The 22,101-nt window shown below is 44.7% G+C and overlaps 1 protein-coding gene across 5 annotated transcripts in view; it reads left to right on the plus strand.

Moving 5' to 3' along the window:
- Window positions 1-3,529: 3,529 nt before the first annotated feature.
- Window positions 3,530-22,101, plus strand: part of tafa2 (TAFA chemokine like family member 2) — a 201,764-nt gene continuing 183,192 nt past the window's right edge. The window contains exons 1-2 of one of the 5 annotated variants that reach the window (XR_004414869.1): window positions 3,533-4,002; window positions 4,334-4,408. The gene's annotated coding sequence lies outside the window, so the exon portion shown is untranslated. The other 4 variants (XM_033038111.1, XR_004414867.1, XR_004414870.1 and 1 more) reach the window with 4 other exon arrangements.

Here is a 22,101-nt window from a genome sequence, read left to right on the forward strand (position 1 = left end):
CGGGCCCATTAGGCCATTTGGCCCGTCAGGTCTACTCCACCATTCAATCATGACTTATCTACATTTCCCTCACAAACTCATACTCCTGCCTGCTCCCCATAACCTCAGACATCCTTACTAATCACTCTTACTGATTAATCTTTAAAATTAAAATATATTTTAGATGTCTGTGAATGTTTTTAGACTTTAGAGATACAGTTTGGAAACAGGCCTTTTGGCCCAGAGTCCATGCTGACCCTACGATCAGTCTATACACTAACACTATCCTATACACTAGGGACAATTTACCAAATTTTAGAATTTACTGAAGCCAATTAACTTACAAGCCTGTTTTGTCTTTGGAGTGTGGGAGGAAACCGGAGCACGTGGAGAATATCCACGTGGTCACAGGGAGAACGTACAAACACCATGCAGACAGTACACCGCACACATGAGAAGGAGACCTGCAAGTGTTTAAGTGCAATTACTTGGGTCTGGAAGGACCAAAGCCCTGAAAATAAAGGAGTCAGGAAATACTTTGTACCCGACAAAAAAGTTCCTGGTGCTGTCTCTATCAATGTTACGTCATTCATATTTACAGGCAATCTTCCTCTCATGACACTCATAGACTCTATAACCCACTCCCTTGCACATGTATTCAAATGCTTCCCCCTCTTCCTCTTGCACTGCCTGTCTTCCAGCTCTCTCGGAAATAGTTTTGTTAATAATCAGCTAATATTATTTCACAAAATACTGAAACATGCTAGTTCTACATCAAGAAGATTAATCGAGGTCTAGTCTACAAGCATCAAGTAACCAAGCTTGCTGTTAGTCATAAAAAATATCAAAAAGCTGCTTCAGATAAAAGTGGCAAGATTCATGGCTGTGCATTGACCTCAATTGAAATAAAATTCATGGGAGATGTAATTTATGTCCATTTTACACTATGGTGCAAAGTTAAAATTATCCTCATTGATTAATAACTCTGGGTCAAGCTAGCAATACTAAGCCTGGCTTCTGAAGGAGGTTATGGCACTCTAATGAAAAAAATAATTGATTTACTGAACAACAAAGGGAAAATGCAACAACCTAATTGTGCCGTCTGCAAATAAGATTGTTTTATTGAGCAATTAGCAAACTGCTGGAGGAACTCAGGCAGCATCTACAAAGGGAAATGGACATTTGACATTTTGGGTCAAGACATATGATCTCCACTTGGACCTGTAAAGAGTGGTGAACACAGCCCAGTCCATCACAGACTCATCACTTCATACCATCCAACCCATCCTCACGGTGCTTTGCATCAAGCTGGCTGGAAGTGTCATCAACCAAGCCTACCACCCTGGTCCTTCTGGGAGCATGTACAAGAGCTTGAAAGCCAGATGACCAGATGGAAGAACAGCTTCTTCCCCACTATCAGACTTGGTTTAATTTAAAGTTTAGCTTAGAGATACAAGGCAGAAACAGGCCCTACGGCCCACCGAGTCCAAGCCGAGCAGCGACCCCCATGCACTAGCATTGTCCTACACACTAGGGACAATTTTACAATATTACCTACAAATATTACAATTAACCTACAAACCTGGATGTCTTTGGAGTGTGCGAGGAAACTGGAGCACGAGGAGAAAATCACCACGGTCACTGGGAGAACGTACATACTCCGTACAGACAGCACCCATACTCATGATCAAACCCGGGTCTCTGGCGTATGAGGCAGTAACTCTACCGCTGCACCACTGTGCCATCTCTTTCACACCCTCTTTACGGAGGTGTTGCCTGCACTCTTACTCTGAACTCTATCTCATTTGATTGTTCTATGAATGCACTTTAGTACAATTTTGCACTTCAGATGGCACTTCAGTCTTGCACCAATCTGCTGCATGCGACTCTTTTTTATTTATTGTGTACTTATCATTACTGTAATGTATATTGTTTATTCCATGAGGTTCATGTGAACAAGGAATTGCTTTCTACCCTGATAATATAATAATAACTTAATCTGAATCCGAGTCTGATTATCAGCAGTTACTAAATCAAATCATCGTAAAAATCTTTATATTTCAGCCAATTAAAAAAGGGATTTGAACTAAATTGTAATAAAATTAATACAAACTTACAGAGCGGCACAGTGGTAGCATTGCTGCCTAATAGCACCAGAGACCCGGTTCGATCCTGACTACAGATGCTGTCTGTACGGAGTTTGTATGTTCTCCCTGTGACCGCGTGTGTTTTCTCCGGGTGCTCCGGTTTCCTCCCACACTCCAAAGACATCCAAGTTTGTAGGTTGATTGACTTCAGTAAAAATTGTAAATTTTCCCTAGTGTAGGATAGTGCTAGAATATGGGGATGATAAGTTCATGTCACAGGAGTGGAAGTAGCCATTTCGGCCATCGAGTCTACTCCGCCATCCAATCATGGCTGATCTATCTTTCCCTCTCAATCCCATTCTCCTGCCTTCTCCCCATAACCTTTGACACCCTTACTAATCACTGCCAATTTCCGCTTAAAAAAATCTTTGCTTTAAAAATACCCAATGATTTAGCCTCCACAGCCAACTGTGCAATGAATTCTACAGAATCACCACGCTCTGACTAAAGAAATTCTTCCTATTCTCATTTTCTAAAGGCACGTCCTTTTATTCTGAGGCTGTGGCCTCCGGTACTAGACTCCCCCACAAGTTGAAACATCCTCTCCACATCCATTCTATCCAGGCCTTTCATTAGTCTGTAAGTTTAAATGAGGGGGCCCCTCATCCTTCTAAACTCCAGCAGGTGCAGACTGATCGTATGATCACTATGACTCTGTGGGCCAAAGGGCCTGTTTCCACACTGTGTCTCTGAAAGTCTAAAGTCTAGGTGGGGAGGGATGGAGGGAGAGAGACATAGATAATTGAAATGAGATAAATCAATACTCATACCACTGGGTTGTAACTAAGCAAGTCTTCCTGCAGGAAGAATGCAAACTAAATTGATCAGCACTTCTTACCTCTGTGACGCAGCGATTTCAGTCAGCGACTGCAAAACTACAGTCGTACTCTTGAGGGCGACAGAGACCTTGTTTTATCTCCACAATTACCCAGCTCGCCATGAAACCTTTAACCCACCTGCTCACCTCGACACATCGATACCTGGCCGCCCGCATTTGTTAACAATGCGGGACTAAAACAAAACTGCAACAATGGCAAAATAACGTCGAGAACATTTGTCACCATTGCCTTGCGACAGTATTTCAGAAATTCACAGTCGGGAGCACAATTTATACATAGTTAGTTAGGGAATCTGATAATGTTGCTATTTCTCACCAATATAGACTAAAAAAAAAATCAGAAAGTACACTCATTTTGAAAAAAAATCTGATTTAAATTATGGAGCGATATCAGAATTGATCACACTCAGTTCTACGTGCTGGTAAATGACTACTGGGCGAAGTGATCTGCTAGTTTTATTAGGACAGGGATTATAGTTTCACAGGTTTACTAGAGAGTTCCCGCGGGACCGTGAGACTGACCGTGAGACTGAATTACGAACCCCACCCCCTGACATCCGTGGGAGAATTGAGGCGGGGTGTAAAGAGGGCTGGGGAAAGGCGAGTGACACACTCCCGGGCCCCGGTGAATCAGGAAGGTGTCGCCCAATTAATTGATCCACGGTGGATAAGAAACGGAGAGGTGTGACGGCAGAGAGATTTGCCACAGTACGTTTACTGACCAACCTACACACACATACATACAGACGGCAGAGAAATTGGCCACGCTACTTGTCGCCACCGTATCACAGTTGACAGAAGACCTGCACTTCGCTGTGACGGGACAATTGGAAATTGATGGGCGAGAGGAAGGGGACGACGTGATATTTCGCGCCAGCTGTCCTACCATAAAACAAACAAACAATCAAAAAAAAAATCCAGATCTACATGGATACAGATTTCCAGGAGGTGAATCGATCTGTTCAATCGGCTTTCCCAAGAGAGAGCGGAGGGGAACTACAGCGAGCAAGCAAACACACCAGAGATGGACTGAGATAGGTAATAGCTCCGAGAGCGAGGTGCCTGCATTCGCACCCCTTGCACGGGCAGCTGAAATCTCAGTGAGAACTGACTGATGGGGGTAACTGGTTGGGGGGTATACTGACCAGGGGGTGTGAATGTATTCTCGTTCCTCCTCGGTTTGTGTGCAGAAGCATAGGAGGAGAGGATTAGAGAGAGAGAGAGAGAGAGAGAGAGAGAGAGAGTAAGAGGGAGGGAGGCAGGAGTGAAGCAAACAGGCAGCGTTTGGGGTGAGCCGCTGTTTGCAAACGCTTTGCACTTTGGTACTAATATTGAGGCGGAAGAAATGTCCCCTTTTCTTCCTTTCCAGAATGCAGCGAGAGACTGAGGCTTCTTTAACGTAAAGGTGGATTATAGGTAACTCTCAGGCGAGGAGGGACTGAAGGTAGGAATATAGTGATGTTGCATTGAGAAGAGAGTGTCGAGCTATTTTTTTTCTTAACTGCATTTCACCCGGTCGTTAGGAAAGCACGGATAGTTTCCTGTGATCTAACAATAGTCGTCAAATTGATTAAAACAACAGTCCGAGACATTGAGATCGCACCAAAGGTAAACCGCTTGGAAAGGACGAACGGTTTAAAAAAGGCAGGATTGAAGGTGGCTTTGCATAGTCTTGAGGAGGAATTCGCAGCTCGCCGCCTTTGAAGGTTCCCCTTAATAACTGGGAAATGTATCTTGCGATTCCCATTTTTTTTCAGCGGGATTTATCTCGGTTTTCTTTTACTGTCCGGGTTCATTGGGAACCATGTGGCAAACTAATTGATCGGAGCTCACAGCCAATGTTTCGTAGTGAGGTTTCATAGATGTGAGTGCTCTGGCGCACGGCTAGAAGATGATGAACAAGACAAGCTTGCGAAATTGTTGGCCAGACACTGGTTTTGTTTAGGAAGGAACTGCAGATGCTGGTTTAAGCCGAAGATAGACACAAAATGCTGGAGTGACTCAGCGAGACAGGCAGCATCTCTGGAGAGAAGGAAGGGGCGACGTTTCGGGTCTGAAGAAGGGTCTCGACCCGAAAAGTCACCCATTCCTTCTCACCAGAGATGCCGCTGAGTTACTCCAGCATTGTGTGTCTATCTCTGACTGGTTTTGTTTGGTGTCAGTGGAAAAAGTGAAGAAGTGTGCATTTTGTGACAGGTGTACGTGTGCAAGAGAGAGGGGAGGGGGGGGGGGGGGGGTCTCTGGTGGGGTTTATATACGTGTGTGTGTATGAGAGGGAGAGAGCGCGAATGGATTTGGATGCCTGTCCTGTGACAATATGCGAGCGTTTCAGTATCAGATGTACCTCTGTGCGTGGCTGTGCATGTGTGTTACAATACGTGGATGCATTTGGTGTGTATATCTAGAAATGTATTTATAAAATACATTTGGACAGGTACGTGGATAGGAAAGGTTTAGAGGGATATGGGCCAAACGCGGGCAGGTGTGACTAGTGTTGATGGGGCCGCTTGGTCGGCATGGGCAAGTTGGGCCGAAGGGCCTGTTTCCGTGCTTTATGATTCTATGACCATATGTAGAAGTGCCCTTGTGTGTATTACCAAGAACGCGTGGCCGGTTTGTATTGTGTTCTGATTGCAGAATAGTTGGGGTTTGTGTCAATCGACGTGCTTGAGTGTTAGACTGTATATGTTATAAAGTGTGTACAGGGCGTGGAAAGCAAGCGGTTATGTGTGTGTGTACGTGTGTGTGTGAGAGAGAGAGAGGGAATTTGCATGTTTGACAGTGTGTGTGTGAGAGAGAGAGAGCGAGGCAGAGAAAGGATGGAGGGGGTGCTGCAAGATTGCATGTTTGGCAGTGTATAAATCCGTGTGTGGATGTGCGAGCTAGTTAATGAACAGTCAGATCCACACGGAAGACATTAACTTAAAATACACATTTGCACCAAAGCGCCGCGGCGGTTGGTGTCAGTAGGACGAACAGTTGTGAATCAAGGCTTCAGATTACAGCTCTCGGGCACTTTGCAGGATTCATTCAGAAGCAGCAACAATCACCTCAAGACCACGGGTCCTTCGGCGTATGGGAGGGGTAGATAATTGGGGGAAATAGGATGCAAAAGGCTAACGCGTAATAAACCTTTGCTACAGCCCGTCGCACAGAACAGGTCCGTTTCAACACATTCCTCCTCAAAACCGTCTTATCTTCATTCACTCTGTTGCTTGCTTCATAGAGAAAAAAGTCAATTTGACCTGTAATTCGAGCAGCGACTCGTGGAAGGGGTCACTTAGTTAAACTGCTCTCCGTCTCCTGATTCATTTAGCCCCGAAGTCAACGCTTTGTTTCCAGCCTAATACCAGGCTACATGCTCGATTCAAACTGGCGCCTCACACGCACACACACCCACGCACACACACTCACCCTCCTCAAACCTCTAGCAGGAGGGGTTTGAAGGTTTTTGTTTTTCTTAAGAGATCAGGACCAAGGAAGTCCAAAGACCCAATGTTTCAGAGATTGCCATGACGAGACCTTTCTGATTTACAGTGCTCTTCGTTTGTAATTCCACGGACGGCTCTCACCCTATTCAATTTTGTCCCCGTTTTGCCACTCATTTAGCGGGATCCAGCAGCAACCCCTCTCTCTCTCCCCGTCCTCTTCTCCCTCTTCTCTATCCCTTTCTCCTCCCTTCTCCCCTCCCCTCCCTCCTCTCTCCCCCTCCTCTCTCCCCCTCATCTCTCCTTCTCCCTTCTCGCTCTCCGTCTCTCCCCCTCTCTGCTTCTCTCTGCCCCTCTCCCCCTTCCCTTCCCTTCCCTCTCCCTTATTACCCCTTCCCTGGGTTATATTAGTCATTATACACGCAGCACTTCGGGGGGAAAGCCTGTAAAAGGGAACTATTTATCTGTGGAAGTGTAGAGAATGTTTCCATTTGTATCTCCCCCTCTCGCCAGCTGCCGTTGAATGCGATGTTCTATTGAACGCTCCTGTGGTTTAGGAGTTGAGCCCCTGTGTGAATGGCATAAGGGGTCCGATTAGGGGCTGACACCTTCCTGAATTTCATCCCAAGCCCATCCGCATTGAACGATTGGGTCATTTTGCGAGACGCAAGAGAACATTATAAGGGTTGACCATCGAATTGAATCCCAAAAAAGATGGGGATCCACTGGAGAACAGGGCCAACATTCCTTGCCTCGTCAACAGTCAGTTCCAGACTTCATCTCTCTTTAAGACCGTCGTCTAAAAAAATATACTTTAATTTACAACTAACTGTAGAATAACCAACGAATATCAAGAGAGTAAATATCGTTCGTGACAAAGATATATCAGTTTTTTGCTTTTTTATTTCAAGTTAAAATTAATTTGTCCACATCAACAGTGGGATTAAAGCGGTTTAAAAGTGCGGGTTGCGTCCCATTGATTAGGAAAAGCTGAAGTAAGCGAGTTTAGAAAACATTTTTACGTCGCACTAAAGTTGAGTCGCGTTGAATGGAATGCTTTTTCTGTTGTCACCGCCCTTTGCAAGAATTTGATTTTAGGACAAGGTTTTGAGAGCATGGTCACATACGCGAATGGTTTATCGTTTTTATGCTGCGTCTGATGTAAGCTGCTGTTATTGTGGAGAGCTGTTCATTTTCTAGTTTGGCCACCGGTTGGAATGGGCGGTTTGGGCCGCGTTGTCTCCGCATTGAGACATTCGAAAAGCGACTGGAATTGGTCACATTAGAGGATTGTGCGGCACCGCTTTTGTGTTCGGCTTTTACTTTGCTGCCTGCCGCCGACATTGAAAATAATGGATCAAACACCAGCATTTTGTGTTGTTTTTGCTTTACACTGTTCGCTTTGACTATGCGCTGTAAAAGGCACCTTAACACAGTGGAGCAGCTGGTAGAGCCGCTGCCTCACAGCGCCAGAGAACCAGGTTCGATCCTGACCTCGCGTGCTCTCTGGCTGTGTGGAGTTTGCACCTTCTCCCAGTGACCGCGTGCGTTTCCTTCGGGTACTCCGGTTTCCTCCCACATCCCCAAAACGCGCGGGTTTGTAGGTTAATTGGATCTCCGTGAACAGCCGCCTAGTGTGTAGGGAGCGGGAGAGAAAGTGGGATAACATAGACATAGTGTGGTCGGCGTGGAGTCGGTGGGCCGAATGGCCTGTTTCCATGCTGTATCTCTTAACATAACTAAACAGCACGACTTGACACGTCGAGTCCTTCTCTGGGAATAAATCTCCACAGATATGAATTGATCAAGTCCGTTTAAGACGTCCCATCGGAACCTTCTCACGTTCTCAGCCTCTTGTCCGACTTTACCTGTAGACTCAGCTTTCAACAGAACAAGGTCACCAGGACGGAGAGATAGATGTTAAATGGAATACACGGAACAGTCTTTAATTATTTGCAGCAAAGTTGTCGTTACTAAATGTGCAGTAAAGGCGAACCATGTCTTTATTAAATAAAAATCCTGTTCCCTTTAAAACCAACTCTCTAATTCACCCAATCGCCAATGCAAATATCATAAGACAACGCAAATTCCCTGCACGAATGGGTAAAATGTACAGATCCCAGCAATTCTAATTCTTTATATTTAAGCGGGTACTATAGAAACGTTTAAGAAATATTTAGACAAGTACACGGATACGACAGGTTTAGAGGGACCGGTAGCATCTCTGGAGAGAAGAAATGGGTGACGTTTCTAGTCTCGACCCGAAACATCGCCCATTCCTGCTCTCCAGAGATGCTGCCTGTCCCGCTGAGTTACTCCAGCAATTTTTGTCTATCTTCGGTGGAAACCAGCAGCTGCAGTCCCTTCCTACAAATTTCGAGGGTGGCAGGTGGGACGAGTGTAGACGGGGCATGTTGGTCTGCGTGGGCAAGTTGGGCCGAAGGGCCTGTTTCCACGTTGTATGACTCTGACTCTAACGTTACTGAACGGTGCTAAATCATTATTTTCCATCATGCTGCACAATGCAATCCCTCATTTATAAACTAGCGATGATGCTTTGGTCCCCTGGTCCTGTTCCTCTGATTGATTAGCTATTGATATTTAAGGACAGTTTATCGATCACCCACATGTTCTTCTTGCGACTCAGTCAAGTCAGTATTCTTGCAAACGCCTTCCAAGTACACAGGCACTGCCGGGGTGGACGATTGTGTTAATTTGGTCGGGCGCGGAGATGATGTAGGTTAATCCCTCACCACCGACCGCTTGTAGTTGCGAGTTTCCACCCAAGAACCAGGCAAGACCCGTCTATATTTCTCGTTTCCCCTCTTCCCCGACTCTCAGTCTGAAGAAATGTCATCCATCCCTTCTCACCAGAGACGCTGCCTGCCCCGCTGAGTTACTCCAGCGTTTTGTGTCTGCCTTCAGGCAAGATCCAGCCGATGTGAGCATGAAAGCGGTTTCCTGACTATGAACGAGGACCTCGGGTATCGAACAGACCCGAGGAGATATAACGAGGATAGACACAAAGTGCTGGAATAAATCAGCGGGTCGGGCAGCTTCTCTGGAGAAAAAAAAGAATGGGTGACGTTTCGGGTCGGGACCCTTCTTCAAACTCATTGTATACCCGTCGCGTTATTTATTCCACCTCTTAATCTACCATTCAAAACTCGATGCGCTCTGCCCAACCTTCTGTCCACTCCTCAGAAGTCGGTGGGTGCCTGGAACGCGTTGCCAGGCGTGGTGGCGAAGGCATGTGGATATGTAGGGAATGGTGCTGGGGGGTAAATGGATCATGTGCAGGCAGAGGAGATTAGTTAATCTTGCACCGTGTTCAGCACGGTCATAGTAGAAGAGTCCAGGACCAGAGGTCACAGCCTCTCAGAATAAAAGGACATACCGTTTGAAAGGAGATGAGGAGGAATTTCTTTAGTCAGAGGGTGGTGAGTCTGTGGAATTCATTCCCGCAGAAGGCTGTGGAGGCCCTCAATTATTTTTTTAAGGTGGAGCTTGACAGATTCTTGATTAGTAGGGGTGTCAGGGGTTATGGGGAGAAGGCAGGAGAATGGGGTTGAGAGGGAAAGATAGATCAGCCATGATTGAATGGCGGAGTAGACTCGATGGGCTGAGTGGCCTAATTCTGCTCCTATAACTTTTGAACTCATGACATTGTGGGCCAAAGGGCCTGTTCCCATACTGTACTGTTCTATCTTCTATGTTCACGTGAACAAGCCACTGCTGGACTTTGCAGGGGCCAGGCACTTTAAGTCTGCAGCTAATGGGAGAAAATTCAGGCCTTTTAATGCTGCCTGACTGGAGGTTCAATTAGTCTGCTGAAGAGAATGCTCAGCTCACAACGGTAGCTCTCTGCTCTCAGCACAAACTGCTGCAGGCTTTGTCAGAGAGGCTACCACAGTTGCCTTGCCCAGACCAACCCAGCGGTATGAATATTGATTTCTTTAATTTCATGTAACCCTTGCATTCCCTCTCTCTCTCCCCCCCCCACCACCACCACCCTAGTCATCGTGCTGGTTTCACTGTTCGTATCCCTTTGTTATCACCTCTTCAACAGCCAACAATGGCCCATTGTGGGCTCCAACTTTCTTTGATCATTGATGCCAGCTCTGTTTTGTTCTCTACCTTTTCATAGTTTAGTTTCCCTCTGCCCTTACTCTCAGTCTAAAGAAGGGTCCGGTCCCGAAACTTCACCAATTCCTTTTCTCCAGAGTTGCTGCTTGACCAGCTGAGTTACTCCAGCATTTTATGTCTAATTTTTAAGTGCGCTGCTGTTACTCATCTCTGCTACCTTTTGACAGCACTTCACCAACCCACTGCCCCTTTCTGCTACCTGGCAGGCCAAGGGTGGTAGGTGGATTGGAACACTGCTCTCTATATTTCCCCATCCAAGTCACACCACATTCTGACTTGAGACACAAAGTGCTGGAGTAACTCAGCGGGTCAGGCAGCATCATTGGTGACATTTCGTGTCAGGACCCTTCTTCAGACTGTAGGTTCGGACTGTAGGACTGATGGGCATATAGATAGGGTGAAATGACTTGCGGTAGGAAAGGTTGGTGGGCTGAATGGTCTTTTCCTAAGGTGGATGCGGGGTGATACGATGGTACAAAAATTACACATTGGAAATGTTTATGTGTTGGAAATCTATCTATTTAAAGTATTCTTCTGATGCTCATCCATTGGACATTTATGAATGCTTTAAATCTATTAAATGGTGCAAGTGATACATATGCATATGAGTGTGCCGGACGTGCCACGGGCTGTAGAGCTGAAATCAGTTTTGTGCATGCCTATTACAGACTTTTTTTAAGACCTTCAGATAGTTCATGCCGATGGTCGAAAATTAAAGAATTAATCATCAGTTACGTTAGCTCTGACGTTTATTTTCAGCACACACTACAATGCTTCAAGTGAAATGGTAATGATAGGTGAGCATTGGTTTAATTTAGTTTAGTTTGGAGATACGGTGAGGAAACAGGCCCTTCGGTTCACCGAGTGCGCAAGCCAGTGATCACCCCCGTACACTAGCACTATCCTAGACACTAGGAGACAATTTACAATCCTTACTGAAGCCAATTAACCTACAAACATCTATGTCTTTGGTGATTCTGAGGAATCCAGCGCACCCGGAGAAAACCCACGTGGTCACAGGGAGAACGTACAAACTCCATACCGACAGCACCCATTGTCAGATTCGAACCCGGGTCTCTGGCACTGTAGAGTAACAGCACGATCACTGCGCCACTCTGCAACCCTAGAATCTTGACTCTTGATTCTTACAGGGTTTGAGGTGCAGCATTGCAGGATTTCAACTCATTGTCACTGGGTTAATGTCCAATTTAGAGTAACATGTGACTTGAAAAGGAAGGTAGGGCTGATTCTAAACCTATCATTTTGTTGTTGTTATTCTTCAATGCGGTTACAATCTATACTCACAAATAGTTGCAAAATATCAGCCAATGTAAAATTTGAATGTTTGTATTAAGCATGAGCTTGTTGTTCACACTGCAATCTGTTCACCCCCGTACACTAGCACTATCCTACACACTAGGGACAATTTATAATTCTTACTTGAAGCCAAATAACCTTCAAACCTGTACGATTTTGGAGAGTTGGGAGGAAACCGGAGCACCCGCAGAAAACTGGAGCACTTGGAGAAAACCCACCTGGTCACGGGGAAAACATACAGACTCTGTACAGACAGCACATGTAGCCTAGATTGAACATGGATCTCTGGCACCGTTGGGCAGCAACTCTACCGCTGCGCCATCCCCTCACTTCATCATAATTACAAATCTGATTGACAGCTAATTATTAATTACCTCTTGTCATGTTGTTAAGAACCTGTTGTAAAATTCTCTGATGCAGATTTAAGATTGATTGTATATAGTTGTGTGTTTGAAGTGGATTAAAGTTGTATGGATAGGACTTCAGACATGTGTCACCAGCTTCCATTTGTCAAGCATCTTTAGCACATAAAGGCCCTTCATGGGAGAGTTGTAAGAATATTAAATATATTTTTGTTCAAATGATTGGAAATCTGGGCAGGTTCTGATATGGATAAGCTAACCTTCCCTTTATGGAGTGCACCAAAGGGTTATTCATTGGCAAGCTGTTGGTTATGTACATTGTGCTGATGTGAACTAGCTGGATTGCTATCTTTATTATGTGTATGTGTTTGTTTGTGTGGGTGTAAGAGGATTTGTGTGTGTGTCGGTCAGTGGTTGTGTTTGAGTGTGCATGCATGTATGGGTGGGTGTGTGTACGTCCGTGTGTGTATACATGTATGTATGCATGTGTGTATACGTGTGCATGTGCCTGTATGTGTATATATATATACGTGTATGCATGTGTGTGTGTGTGTGTGAGGGCATGTGTGTGTGTCTACGCGTGCGTGTGTTTGTGTGCGTGTTAGGGAACCGGAAGAGAGAGATAAATCACAAATAGTTACTTGGATTAAAGTCTAAGTATATGGGAGAGTAAGATTTGCATTTAATGGAACTCATTGGTGCTATCACACTCTAAGTAGTTACCAGATATAGGAATAGAATTCTAGAAACACTGAGCTGAAAAAAGGTTATTGACCTATCGTGTTTACTCTGATTCTTTGCCTGACCCACTGAGTGTTTTTTTCCCTGCTTTTTATTTCAGCCAATGCAGTTCTTGGCCTTTAATTTGGTTTTCGTTTACTTTACTTTAGCGATACAGCGTGGAAACAGGCCCTTCGACCACCAAGTCTGCACCGAACAGCGATCCCGATAGACTAACACTATCCTACACACTTGCGACAATTTACAATTGTGCCAAGCCAATTACCCTACAAGCCTGTACATCTTTGGTGTGTGGGAGGAAACTGGAGACCCCGGAGACAACTCACTCAGGTCACGGGGAGAACGTACAAACTCTGTACAGACAGCATCTGTAGTCAGGATCGAACCCGGATCTCTGCCACTGTAAGGCAGCAACTCTACTGCTGCGCCACTGTGCTGCCCTCAAGATCAAGGCTGATCTACACTGGCCTCGGTTTTTCTGATGTGTCCTCAATTCCCTCATCACTCAAAAAAAATGTTTACCTCTTTCTTAAATACCTCCAATGATCTAGCCTAAATCTCCCTCTGTGGTTGAGATTCGTCACACTTTGAGAGAAGACATTTCCAAACATCCCTTTTACCTTGTAACTACATCTTTTTGTTCAAGACTTTTCCCCACCAGTGAAACATTTCTACATCTACCCTCTCAAGCCCCCTCAGGTACTTATATCACACAATAAGATTACCACTCAGTCTTCTAGCCTTGAAAGAATACAGATCAAAACTGTTAGGTCTCTCTCAGGGCTGAACTCTGTGGTTTCCCTCTTTGGGCTCAGCGGCTCCCAGGAGGGTTACCCAGTTCTGCAATGCAGGCGATGGTCCTTGTTAACACACACTGAGGGATAATTTGCAGTTGCCTGGAGCCAAGAGGTAGTAGTTTAGTTTAGAGGTGCTGCATGGAAACAGGCCATTCGACCCACCGAGTCCATGCCAACCATCGATCATCCGTTCACACCGGTTCTATGTTATCCCACTTTCTCATCCATTTCCTACTCAAGGGCCGATGCACCGTGGCCAGTTAACCTACAAACCCGCACGTCTTTGGGATGTGGGGGGAAAACTGGAACACCTGGAGAAAACCCACGCGGTGACAGGGAGAACGTGCAAACTCCACTCAGACAGCACTCGAGGTCTGGATCGAACCCATGCCTCTGGCGCTGTGAGACAACAGCTCTACCCACTGCGCCGCTGTGCTGGCCCACAGGAGCAGCACTACCTGCTGCCCCACCACGCGTCTTTCATTATGCGTTGTGAATTATTATCATAACGTTAGGAAATGCTTGCAGGAGGACATAATAGACCAAATCAGTATTGATGTATTTCAAATTGGGCAATTATGAGAGTCATTGTAAAAGGCTTTAATGGGCCACACTCTGACAATTATGGTTAATGCTGAGAGAAAACTAGCAATGCACATGTCCAGTGGCATCAACATGATTTCCATACCCTAAGTCTATGATTAAGGAAAAAGCCTCAACCTGCTCAATTTTACCAGATCGTTGCATCATTTAAAGACTTTAAATACACAGCTCGAGACTCGGGTTCGATCCTGACTACAGGTGCGGCCTGTATGTAGTTTGTGTATTCTCCCCGTGAGTATGTAGTTTGTGCATTCTCCACCTCATGGGTTTTCTCCAGATGCTCCGGTTTCCTCCCACATTCCAAAGACGTACAGGTTTGTAGGTTAATTGGCTTGGTTAATTGTAAATTGTCCCTCGTGTGTGTGTAGGATAGTGTTAGTGTGTGGGGATCGCTGGTTGGCACGGACTTGGTGGGCTGTAGACCCTGTTTCTGCACTGTATCTCTAAACTAAACTAATGTTCCTTCTCTGTGTTTATATTCTATTCTTATGTGTTTTGTTATGCTTTCACGTCTTCATGTCTTCTGGCCTGAACAACTAGTGTCCCCATATTCTTGGATCTTAACGTTCCTCAATCTCCATTTAGATTACTTTTCTCTCAAGAAATCAGTGGTGTCCCTATTCCTTCTGTCAATAGTAACACATAGCGATATTGTATTTAATTTGCTGTGAATCCTGTTTGGAAAAAAAAACGAATTCTCCTAATCACTTGTGGCATTTAAATTAGCTTAAAATCGAGGACCCAAGGTATAGCAAGATTCCCAGCTGTGCCAATTGCCTGTTATTCATCTTCCTCCACTGTATGGTAATACAACTCTCCTTTGCAATTTCCTTGATTGTGAACATCAAATACGAGTGAGGTATGGGGCATCTGAGGTACTCTTCATCACCACAGATGACAAAAAGAAAGTTACTGCCAGTATCTGTGGCAAGATGTGTTGCTTTCAAAGATGCATTCGTGATTTGGGCCACGCATCCAATGTGAAGTTCAATAATGAGAAACACGGAGGAGGCCTGCTCCAGTCTGTGCTCTACGTACAAAGATCACGCATGTTATAAGCATGAGGCCAGATGTTCCTCTACCATGGTACCATTCATCCAGGGGCACATTGGAGAACTGTGCAAAGATGAATTTGAGGAAGGGCTGATGGGTGTGCTGGAGGGGTTTGCTTGGGGGTGGTATTGTCATAGAAAAGATCAGAGGGCGAAACGAGATCTGGCGCAGCGGTAAAGTTGCTGCCTTACGGGCCCAGGTTCGATCCTGACTGGGTGCTGTCTGTCTTGAATTTCTCCATTCTCCCCTTGGCCACGTGGGTTTTCTCTGGGTGCTTCAGCTTCCTCCCACACTCCAAAGACGTACAGGTTTGTACATCAATTGGCTTAGATAAAAATGACAAATTGTCCCATGTAAAGTGTGTCGAATAGTGCGAGTGTACATGAATCGCTGGTCGGTATGGACTCGGTAGGCTGAAGGGCCTGTTTTCATGCTGTGCTTGTAAATTAAACTATAGGTGCACGGGACACTGGTAATTCTGGTGGGAGGTACACAATAGTGAAATTTTGTGAATCTTACAACAGGCAAACATCTAGTCTTTGTTTGTAAGGCCACTCTACCCGAGTCACATTGTTGAATTCTCTGGTAATATCGTCAATGGTTACGGGTGAAGGGTAATCCTTCTGTTTTTAGTCAGGGGATTAAATTTTCTAGCTAGACCTTAACAGTGATTTGGCAAGCTGGATGTGACTGAATGGTTCGTAAGAAAGCGCAGTTTGCTACCAATTAAAAACAAAACTGGTCAATAAATCCTAAAATTGTTCTTTTCAATCTCCTTCACTGATAGGCTTTCATGGTCGGCAGTCTCTTTGATCTGATACTCTGAATGCAATGTTTAAATACATAGTGATCATTTAAAAAAATAATCACATCACTGATATCTGATGCAGTGAACATCGTCGATTTGTCCCAGTCTTTGCAAACTCCGTAAAACTCATCATTTCACTCTTTCTGCCGATGAAACTGATCCTAACCGTAAACTACAATTTTTTAAAAAGTAAACCCATTGTAACAGTTTGTTATGATCAAGGTCAATAAATTATCCACTTGGAACATATGCGGACTTCAAAAAGATGCTTGAGATAGATTTTGCCATTGTGTTATTGAAGCAGAACGCCCTGCTTGATCGCTGCATGTTAAAGGGAAATATCAATAAAAACGGGGAGATGCTGAAGACAAGGATCAGATTAGTTGGGTTTAGTTTAGTTTATAGATACAGTGCAAAAACAGGCCCTTCGGCCCACCGAGTCCACACCGACCAGCGATCCCTGTACACAAGCACTGTCCTACACACTAGAGATAATTTACAATTTTTTTCTTTACTGAAGCCAATTAACCTACAAACCTGCGTGTCTTTGGAGTGTGGGTGGAAACCGGAGCACCCGGAGAACACCCACGAACCCGAGTCTCTGGCTGTGAGGCAGCAACTCTACTGCTGCACCACCTTGTCGCCTTTTCTATGGGGAAAATACTAATGTGGATTTGATGAGGGAAAAGGAATTGTTTTGCAGATGCAACAGTCCTGGATGTTTGGGGTAGAGGGTCTCCAATGGACAGCAGTGATGTCTCTCTCCTGACCATGGAGATAAATTGTGGAAACACTTCAGTCCACTGAGTCTATGCTGACCATCGAACACTAATTCAACGTCTATGGAATATGGGAGCAAACCGGAACACCTGGATAAAACCCACATGTGAGAACATTAAAAAAATCCATCCACACAGTAGTCAGGATTGAACCCGGGTCTCTGGCGCTGTGAGGCAGAAGCTCTACCACTGTGCCACTGTGTCAACCTCGTTGAGCCCTTGCTCTCGACTCTAGGACTATAAATGCAGGTAAATGGGACTAGCTTAGATGGGGCATCTTGGTGGGCATGGACCTGTTTCTGAGCTGTAAGACTCTACGACTCTTAAACCCTTTCAATGAGCAGACCGTTCTCTTCATAACCTCTCACTCACCTCTTGAATCACATTCTCTCTTAGCTTATTACATGTCCACAAATGTACTTGTTCCACCATTTCTCTCTGCCTCTCCACCTCATCCCCCCCTCCCCCACCATTACACACCCTTCTCAGTGCCTCGTGCATTGGCCAACCTCCTCATCTTCCCTCCAATATTGACCGAATTTTGTTTGATAATATTCCTGTCAAGTGGCTAAGGGGCAGTTCATTAAAGTAAGGATGATATATAAATTACCTTTGTTGTTAAGAGCTGTTGAGCATGCTCCTGTCTGACCTGCTGTTCAATGTAATCCTGGGATTCATTTATATAAAAGCCCCTTCTCACTCTCATGGTGTCACAGCCAATGACATGTTTTTGAGTAAATAAAAATGAAAGAAAACCACTGAAAATCTGAAATAAAAGCAGAAAATGTTGGAATCTGGAATTTTCCCAACATTTTCTGTTTTTATTTAAGTGGTTCTGAGGTTGTACGGATTAGCACATTAAGGTGTTTTCTCTAACTCTAAAGTGACCCTTGCATTCCCCCTCTCTCCGCCCCTACTCGTTGTACTAGTTTCATTGCCGTCCTGTTTAGTTTCACTATTTGTATCTGCTTGTTATCACCTTCACCACAGCCAACAATGGACCATTGTGGGCTCCACCTTTCCTTGATCATCGTTGCTGGCTTTGATTTGTCAATAGACAATAGGTGCAGGAGTAGGCCATTCGGCCCTTCGAGCCAGCACCGCCATTCACTGTGATCATGTTCGATCATCCACAATCAGTACCCCGTTCCTGCCTTCTCCCCATATCCCTTGACTCCGCTATCTTTAAGAGCTCTATCTAACACTCTCTTGAAAGCATCCAGAGAATTGGCCTCCACTGCCTTCTGCGGCAGAGAATTTCACAGATTCACAACTCTCTGGGTGAAAATGTTTTTCCTCATCTCCGTTTTAAATGGCCTACCCCTTATTCTTAAACTGTGGCCCCTGGTTCTGGACGCCCCATCATTGGGAACATGTTTCCTACCTCTAGTGTGTCCAATCCCTTAATAATCTTATATGTTTCAACAAGAACACCTCTCATCCTTCTAAATTCCAGTGTATACAAGCCCAGTCGCTCCATTCTCTCAACATATGACAGTCCCGCCATCCAGGGAATTAACTTTGTGAATCTACCCTCATATACCTTTCATTCATTTGTTCTTTGTACCTTCTCATACCTCTTGCTTCCCTCTCCCCTGACTCTTGGTCTGAAGATGTGCCTCGACCCGAAATGTCACCTATTCCCTTTCTCCAGAGATGACTGAGTTACTCCAGCTTTTTGTAAAGCTTCGGTGTAAACCAACATCTGCAGTTCCTTCCTGCACAAGGTATCTCCAGTACCTGTTTCTGCAAAAGCATATTAAGGTCTAACATACAGAGAGTGTTTTACGATGCTCTTTGTGGGCACAGGGACTTTGTGAGTTGTGGGTTCCATGTCCTGTCTTGTACATTTTCAGCTAACCGTGAGTTAAAATGTTCGAGTCAGCTTTGCACCACCATTAGCAGTGGTTGGAGGCTGTGTACTCATCTGTGAACATAAGATGTACCAACTTTGCCAGTGGAATGAATTCTTCATGGCAGCATCTTAAAAACAAATATAAACATTGACAGAAGCTCCCGAGGTTACCGGCTTGATACAAAAATATATACGTGATGAATATTCAGTTATGCTTCATCTAATTCAAAAAGGGGCGGCACAGTGGCGCAGCCTTACAGGGCCAGAGACGTTGAGATCAACATGTTGAGATTGACAGATCCTTGGTTAGTACGTGTGTCAGAGGTTATGGGGAGAAGGCAGGAGAATGGGGTTGAGCGGGAAAGATAGATCAGCCTTGATTAAATGGAGGAGTGGACGTCATGGGCTGAATGGCCTAATTTTGCTCCTATAACTTATTAAAATATGAGACCCAGGTTTGATCCTGACTACAGCTGCCATCTGCACGGAGTTTGTACATTTTCTCCATGATCGTGTGATTTCCTTCGGGTGCTCCGGTTTCCTCCCAAATTCCAAATTTGTAGGTTAATTGGCTTTGGTAAATTGTCTCTAGTGTGTAGGATAGAACTAGTGCATGGGTGACAGCTGGTCAGCATGGACCCGGTGGGCCGAAGGGCCCATTTCCCCGCTGTATCTCTAAATTAAACTAAACTAAGCTGCCTGTCCTGCTGAGTTACTCCAGCATTTTGTGTCTTAACAAAGCTACACATTTTTTCCTGAAATTAAGAGAATTTATGATTAGGATCAAAATGAAACAGAAAATGCAGGCAATATCTATAGGTTCTGTTGGCATCTAAAGAGATACAACAGGTTTGTGCTTTGTGTTATTATTTTTGAAACAAGTACTATTGTTAAGCTATTGAGTACTGTGTTTACAAACAGTGATGATGTTGCTGCAAGTAAGAATTTCATTGCTCCGTTACAAGACACATGACAATAAAACACTCTTCTCTTGACTTGAAATATCAGGTACATTTAAAAATCATTTTAGGGGGCTGTGTCTTTCCTGCATTCTCAGCTTTTGCAGTGCTACATTTTGTTGGTAAAGCATTGCGGGATGTTTTGTCACATTACAGGTGCTACATAAATGCAAATTACCGTTGTTGCTGCTTCCACCTTCAGAGGCATTGCCTGCATTTTCTAAATTGTAGAAACAAATTCTACAAACACTGCATATTATCCAGAAAACCCGTGGTTATTAAATAGCAGATGATAGTTACCACAAATTCTGATAAAGCTGATTATAGAAGTAGACAGTGATACATCTAGAAAACTGTTTATTTTATTTTATTGTCACATGTACTGAGGCACAGTGAAAAGCTTTTGTTGTGTGCTATCTAGTTAGTGGAAAAACAATACATGATTATAATCTAGCTGGCCACAGTGTATCAACACAGAATAATGGGAATAATGCTCAGTGCAAGATGAAGTCCGATTAAAGATAGTCCGATGGTCTCCAATGAGGTGGATGGGAGGTCAGGACCGCTCACTAGTTGTTGATAGGATGTTGATAAGTTGATAGGTTTAGTCGCATGATAACAGCTGGGAAGAAACTGTCCCTGAATCAGGAGGTGTGTATTTTCACACTTCAAGACCTCTTTCTTGATGGGAGAGGGGAGAAGAGGGAGTGACCAGACTTGATTATGCTGGTGGCCTTGTTGAGGCAGTGTAAAGTGTAAATGGAGTCAAGGGAAGGGAGGTTGGTTCGTGCGATGGTCCGGACTGCGTCCACAATTCTCTGCAATTTCTTGGATAGAGCTGCTCCCAAACCGTGCTGGAAAGGGGTCTGAAGAAGGGGTTCGACCTGAAATGTCACCCGTTCCTTCTCTCCAGAGATGCTGCATGTCCTGCTGAGTTACTCCAGATTTTTGTGTCTATCTCTGTACATGGAATATCTGTAAAAAGTGGCACTTGAGGGTCAAATAAGTAGTTTAATAGCATGGTTAACAAAATTACATTTTTCTAAAAAGAACTGAAAGTCAAAGATTGTCAGTGTCAGGGAGTGGAAATGAGAGACCAATGTGAGAAGCCAGTTTTCAGTTCAGACCTCTGACAGTCGATGTACCTAGAATACAGGACATCGAACAGTACAACACTGGAACATGTCCACCAGCCCACAATGTCATGCCAAGTTAAACTAACCTCCTCTGCCTGCACGTGATCCATATCCCTCCATTCCCTGCATATCTGTGTGCATATCGAAAAGCCTCTTCAAACCCACTGTGGTATCTGACTCCACCACAACTCTTCGCAGCACGTTCCAGTGAGTCACTGCTTTCTATGTGTAAACCCTGTCCTGCACATCTGCTTTACACTTTTGTGGAGAATGAGAAGGTCTTGAAAATATTCACCGAAACCTTTTGATGCGGATGCTAAGCTTACAGAAAGGGATTGCAAGCTGTCTTTTATTCATCTAACGTCGCCTTTTCCTGTGTGAAAAATTAGTCTTTTGGTGCAATTATGTGTCAGGACGGTTCAAAGAGACAAGTATGTGTGTGTCCCTGTGCAATTATTAATAGATTATATTGACTGGAATGCAGTTTCAGGCAGTGATCCCTTAGCATCACCAGAAATAACCTTTCCATTAATAATCTTTCTGCAGTGCATTAATTTCAGGTAATTATTGCCTGTTTAAGCCATTCTTCAAATAACCTATTAAACGGGCCCCTGTCTGTCTGTTTGACTGGAAGTGATAGAGTCCACGGAGTCACTTGAAGCAATTCAGCAAGGGGCAGCACAGTAGCACGGTGGTAGAGTTGCTGCCACACCCGGGATCAATCCTGACTATAGGTGCTGCCTGTACGGAGTTTGTACGTTCTCCCTGTGATCGCGTGGGTTTTCTACGGGTGCTCCGGTTTCCTCTCACACTCCAAAGACGTAAAGGTTTGTAGGTAAATTGGCTTCTGTAAATTGTAAATTGTCCTTAGCGTGTAGGATAGTGCTAGTACATGGGTAGATCGAAGGTCTCCACAGACGTGGCGGGCCTGTTTCTGCGCTGTATCTCTAAAGCCTAAATTCTCACAGTGGCCTCTTCTGGTGCCTTAAGAAGTAGCTGTGTAAGAGAAACAGATTAAGGTGTTGATCTGTACAATATGCTCTTTAGAGTAAAGTCTTCTTTACACCCCGGCACATTGAACCCCGGGAGATCTACCCCATGACTTTACACCACCATTTTCCTTCTCACCTTAAACCTATGTCCTCTGGTTCTT

Source organism: Amblyraja radiata, chromosome 19, assembly GCF_010909765.2.
Source record: "Amblyraja radiata isolate CabotCenter1 chromosome 19, sAmbRad1.1.pri, whole genome shotgun sequence".
Classification (NCBI taxonomy): Eukaryota; Metazoa; Chordata; class Chondrichthyes; order Rajiformes; family Rajidae; genus Amblyraja; species Amblyraja radiata.